The sequence below is a fragment of the Humulus lupulus genome, chromosome 3, assembly GCF_963169125.1.
Source record: "Humulus lupulus chromosome 3, drHumLupu1.1, whole genome shotgun sequence".
Classification (NCBI taxonomy): Eukaryota; Viridiplantae; Streptophyta; class Magnoliopsida; order Rosales; family Cannabaceae; genus Humulus; species Humulus lupulus.
The window spans coordinates 237,110,017-237,116,008 of NC_084795.1; the positions used below are offsets into that span (position 1 = coordinate 237,110,017).

At 32.8% G+C, this 5,992-nt stretch overlaps 1 non-coding gene across 1 annotated transcript; it reads right to left on the reverse strand.

Annotated features, from left to right (window-relative positions):
• Positions 1-5,683: 5,683 nt before the first annotated feature.
• Positions 5,684-5,790, reverse strand: LOC133828068 (small nucleolar RNA R71). The gene has a single exon (XR_009890713.1). It is a non-coding gene; the product is annotated as a small nucleolar RNA R71 (small nucleolar RNA).
• Positions 5,791-5,992: the final 202 nt, after the last annotated feature.

Genomic DNA, 5,992 nt, shown 5'->3' on the forward strand with positions numbered 1-5,992 from the left:
AATTTCCTCACCACGTCCTCATCGGGGTGCACACGCAGTCCACAAAATGATTCCCAATGCTCCTCCACAATAGGCTCTCTAACATAAGTGGGTACTTCTTCCGCATGGGAGCTTGCTAAGTTGAAGCCCTTGTCTGGCATAAACTTCAGCTGACTATATATCTCTTCAAAGCGAGTCTCAACGATGTCACAATGGAACTATTCAAGGGATCACAATTTTTGAGCAATACTTTTAGTCATTCTGAGTAAATTGGAACTCTGTAATCACAATCAATAGTCCAAGTAGGCTTGGATATAAAGGATAGAGAAACCAACCCCGAGTATGACCCAACAGACCTGTGATGCTTGACAAGACATCAAAATAAAGCTCTGATAGTGTATCTCAAATAGCTCAAGAAGTAGACCCAGGAATGAAAGCAATCAACATCAAACAGATCCACATAGAGAACCTCACAAATCAAAATAAAGCCCTGGCTGTGTGAGAATACACCTCAAAATCAAGAACACAATTAACCCCTTCAAATTCGTGAGCAAAAGTGACCCATCAAGAACAGTAATCACAAAATCTCAATAACAACACATCCCAGCCACAATGAATTTTAAATTCCAAAGTGAGCAAAACACACAAATTGAATAATTTAGTATTATTGAAACTATAGAATTATATGTAGATAATTAAACTAAACACATAAGGTAAAATGTTCTATAATTAGAAAAATCATATGAAGTGATGTTGTATGTATACAACTTATAGAATATACATTTTTATTTTATATATATCAAAGTAAATATGGAATTAACCTTTTTTAGTTATCGATTAAGGTAGAATACAAAGTCTTGAGGTTTTCCCAAAACAAATAATTTAATTAAAGAGGAAATTACACATTTTTATGGCCTTTTATTAAATTTGTGCAAAAATATAGCTTTTTTTTTTCTAAAAAATTATTTTATGACTTTCTTTTATTAAAATTCTTAAGTTATGGGAAATATTTTCCAATTTTTTGTACATAAATTAGTTTAAGTCATAATTCTACCATTAATTAAGTTTTGTTAAGTTAAAGAGATTTTCTTGTAATTTTATTTTTATTTTTAACTGAAATAATTATATATATATATTTTATTATATCATTCATTTTTAACAAACTTTTTAACTTATATTTATTAGTTTTTATCTCATATTTTTTATACCTTACCATTTCAGTGTCTCCCCTCCTTCTCTATTCACATTTCTTTTTCGTTTTCGTTTTCTCCCGTCCAAATCATTTTCTCTTCCACTGACTCTTGTCTTTTTCTCCAATTGCATATGTGAGTTTGATTCTCGTCATTTTTGGTCTCCATTGTTGGGGTTTTGCATATAAACTTTTGCTCTCTCACTCTTTCTCTTTCATTCCCTCTCTCATTCCCTCTTATCTGTCTTTCTTTGTGCCATTTTCATTGTGTTTTAGTGGTTAGTTGACCACGATCATGAGTTAGTGGTCTATTTGAATGTGTTTAGTGGTCTATTTAAGTCTGTTGACGCGGCTTTTCACCAACTGTAGATTAAGAAATTTGAACAAAGATGATTAGGCTTTTGTAAACCGTAAATAAGGAACACAAACAATTGTACGTGATTCAGTGGTTAAAATCCACATTGTCAACGAGTCAATATTATTATGTCTGAGCATTCTTGGAGAAATTATTTAAGACATATTCTGCAGATTTTTTGCATACAAAATTCGGTCTCTTTTACTTTCAATTCCCTCTGTATATATAAGGGTTGATGGACAATTTTGGGTAATTGTACAATATTTTGTTAACTTACAAAATATAATTGAATTCCAAAAAAACAATAATTTCCTTTATATTGTACATTTATTAGGCAAAGGTTACAAATTGTTAATAGTGTATATTAACTCTCCGAGTCTACGGGGCTTCATCCTTATGCGCTTTGCGAGATTGTCGCAGGCTGAATGTGTCCCTCGAACTGGAAGTTATTGTCATGGCGATCTGACCCAAGTGATGCCCGAATCTTTATGAGGGCAATCTGCAAGTTACGTTCCTCGATCATTATCACACATATCTAGGGCGATCTAAAGGATCTCTTGATAGCCAACCTTGGTGATGTAATTTTAGCTATTTAGTTTGGAGTTAATACAATGTCCCCAAGTTCTCAAAACCTTCATTTATTGCTTCACCACCTATACCTCGAAGTTAGCTCATATTTTTTAGGGTACAACAAATTGAGTTACTGGTTAGTCGACCACGATGTGGTATCTGTGTGATTGGGGGTGATTAGTGCTCAAAAATGCAAATTTATTGGTTTTAAAGTATAAAATAAATTAAGTTTTAATTAATATTTTTATAAATTTATTGTAATATATTTTACAATTGAAAATATTAATTTTAAATTTAATTTGTGTTTAATTTTCAGGAAATAAATTGCATTTGGACACTAATAAAAAGGGAGAATAGAGAAATAGTTAAAACTGAAAAAGAAAATGAAGAAAGTGGCATTTTTGAAGAAATGAAGCTCAGGCCCGTTGGCCCAAGCCCAGCAACCTAAGCTGCCAGCCCTCCACAACCAAGTGTCACCCTCCCCTTGCGCCGCACGTCCCAGCTCCTTGCCCGCCACCTGTCCACAGCCATTCCCATCTCCCTTCAACTCCTCCTTTCAGCCGTTCCACTACGTGTCCAGACGCCCATCAGCTCCTTTCAGCCGAATGCCCACCAAAGCCTCCTTTCTTTCCCTTCAGCTCTCCTACGACCCAAAGCAGTCTGGCCCAACCGCCCATCAGTTCCCTTCAGCAACTTCACTCTACCAAAGCCCATCTCTAGCCATTTTCCTTCAACCCAGCTGTCCACGTGGCACATTTTCATTGGCTGGAAATGGGTCAAAACCCTCTTGTGTCACCAGCCACTTTCAACCCATGTGTTTGTGGGTATTGGGCTTTGCAAAATTGCTATTTTGAGCTTTAAAGCTCATGTTTTTGTGGTATTTTAAAAAAGGGAAAAATGACCATACACCAAAATAGCTAGGTTAATAATAAGAATAAGATTTGATTTTTCAAAATCATATTTTATTATTAATATTTCAGATTTATTTTGTAGACCCCATTTTGTTGTTTAATTTCTTTTTAGTCATTTTCTCCCTCTATAAATAAGGACTCATTCTTCACACTATGTATGTAATTTTTAGAGTAAAGAAACTATAGCAAAATTTCTACTCACTTTCTTCTCATGTTTTCTTCTTAGAATTTTGTGAGAATCATGAGCATAATGGTCTAATCTTCCTAGGAAGGTTAGAGATGATTCCATATGCTAGTGATGTTATTTTGCTACTTTGATTTACTATGTTCTTAATGTAAATTTTTTCAGTTATTTATGTTCTTTCATCTCCATCTTTATTTTGTTATCTTTATTTACTTATGCTAATAATATATAGGATTAGTCATGCTCTTTCTATGTACTTCTAATTAGTAAAAGTAATATTGATACCTAATTTTATGTCTAATCTTCTATTGCATTATTGCCTTTGGGTATTTTGCCATTTTTAGATTTTTCCTAAGATTAACATTGTGCTTTTAAAGTAGAACTTTATAACTCAAATAAACTTTTGTTAGAAAAGAATATGGACTTTAATGTTATATTTTCCAAGTAAATGTTGGGATGTGAACTATTTACTTGTGTATTTTTTGTAAATCAAGTAACCAAGTAACTAAACAAGCATATGGATGATTTTTAAAACCTTTCATTTTCTCAAACTCTTGATTACATCTTACATTTATTTCACATATCTCATTTCATCACTTTATAAAAAATACAATACCAAAATCTCAAACCTCTTTCCATTTACAATTTTATTTACTTCTTGTTACTAACTTTTTGTGTTATTTTCTACTAATCTTTTGATTTTAGATTACCTCCTTGTGGATCGACCGCCCAATCTTACTACAACTACCGCTTAGTGGTAGTCACATTTTGGGCGTTAAACAAATTTTGGCGCCGTTGCCGGGGAGGTAATTTTCAAAGGTTTAGTGAAATTTTTACAAAAATATTAGTAACTTTATTTGTGTTTTTGTTGGAATAAATATAATGTTAATATAGTTTTTTTTACTAATTTTTAATTATTTAGATTATTATTATAACAAAAATAAAAAGAAAAAAAAACTAAAAAAAAATATCATAAACAAAAAAAAATATCTTTATTTATATATATATATACATTTGCTTTTTTTCTTCATCTTCTCTTCTTTAATTCTATTCTTTTTTCAGGAACAATATATATATATATATATAAATATTCATATATATATATATATATACATATCTATAAAATAAAAGTAAATAAAAAAAAAGCAATATATATATTTATTCTTATTTCTATTTCCTTTCTTTTGTTTAAAAAAAAAAGAACCATATATATATATTTATATAATTACTTTTTTTTCCCTTTTTAGTTCATTCTTACTCCATTTTTCTTTCTTAATTTCTATTCTATTCTTTTAGTTTAATACATATTAAAAAAAAAAGATTAAGCTTGTTATTCTATCTTCACTTTAATTCTCTTTTCTTTATTTTATTTTTGTGTTGTTTATTTTGTTACTTAGTTTAGGCTTTTACTTTCTTTGCCTTAGTTTCCCTAAGGATTTAGGTTTTTTTTTAAAAAAAAAAATAATAATACTAACATAAAATTGTTCATAAAATTTCAATCATAAAACGCTTAGTATTGGGAACAATTATGTAATATTACAAATGGTAGAAACTGATATTGTTCTGTCTAGAAAAATTGGTTGTTAAATAAAGTTTGTGATAGCGTTACCCTCCACACTTACCTGGGAACCTCAGGGAGTTCTGTCTAGGAAAGTGTGGGTCTAAAGCGGTACCTTGGCAACCTTCCCAATCGGCCTGGGAACATTTCGAGCATCTACCTTTGCACTATTACATTTTTGAACTTATTACTATAAGTAAACCAAGCTTGTTCTATCAAAATAAGCAATTTCACTCTGCTTAAAGGTTGTTTGGTCGAAAAGGTTGACTTGTGATCCACCATACTTACTCAGTAACCTCGGAGAGTTCTAGTAAGGCGTAGGAGATCACCCGAAAACCTCCAAATCTACCTGGGAACAAGTTTAACAAAAAAAAATGAAAATAAAAAAAATAATAAAAAAAAGACATAAAATAAATCTAATTCTGATTTCTGAGAGTGGATGAATCATCACGAAACTTCCAATGACACTTCTTCCAATTCATCTGCCACTCCTACCGGAACTCCTTCCGCCAATCCTGCTTCTCCACAAACTTTCGCTGATAATAACCCATTCGCAATGGCTCGCAATGATGAAATACAACCAAGAACTCTCAATGACTACCTCCATCCTACTCGCACTTCCATGCCTTCATGCATTATCTTCCCTCCTAATATGCCCGCATTAGACTTTAAACCTGGCATGATTAAACTCTTGCCCACATTTCATGGAATGGAAAACGAAAGCCCATACGTGCATATTAGAGAATTCGAGGAGGTGGTAGACACATTCTATAACCGAGCCGAAAATGCCGATGCTGTGCGACTGAAGTTCTTCCCTTTCTCCTTGAAGGACAAAGCCAAAAGTTGGTTATACTCTTTGAGACCTAGGTCTATTGGAACATGGGAGGAGATGACCAAATCTTTATTTCTGAAACACTTCCCCAGCCATAAGACCAATAGTCTAAAACGACAGATTTCCACATTTTCCCAAAAGGACAATGAAACGTTCTATCAAGTCTGGGAAAGATTCAAAGATCTGTTAAATCAGTGCCCGCACCATGGCTATGAGAACTGGCGTTTGGTCTGTTACTTCTATGAAGGCCTCACAAGTCGTGAGCGCCAGTTTTTAGAAATGCTATGCAATGGTGAATTCCTCGAAAAAGAGCCAGACGATGCTCTTGAATATCTCGAAGAAACTGCGAAAAAGTCTCACACCTGGACTTGTCCAAGTGCTACTGATAGCACCAACCAACACAAAACATCTAGG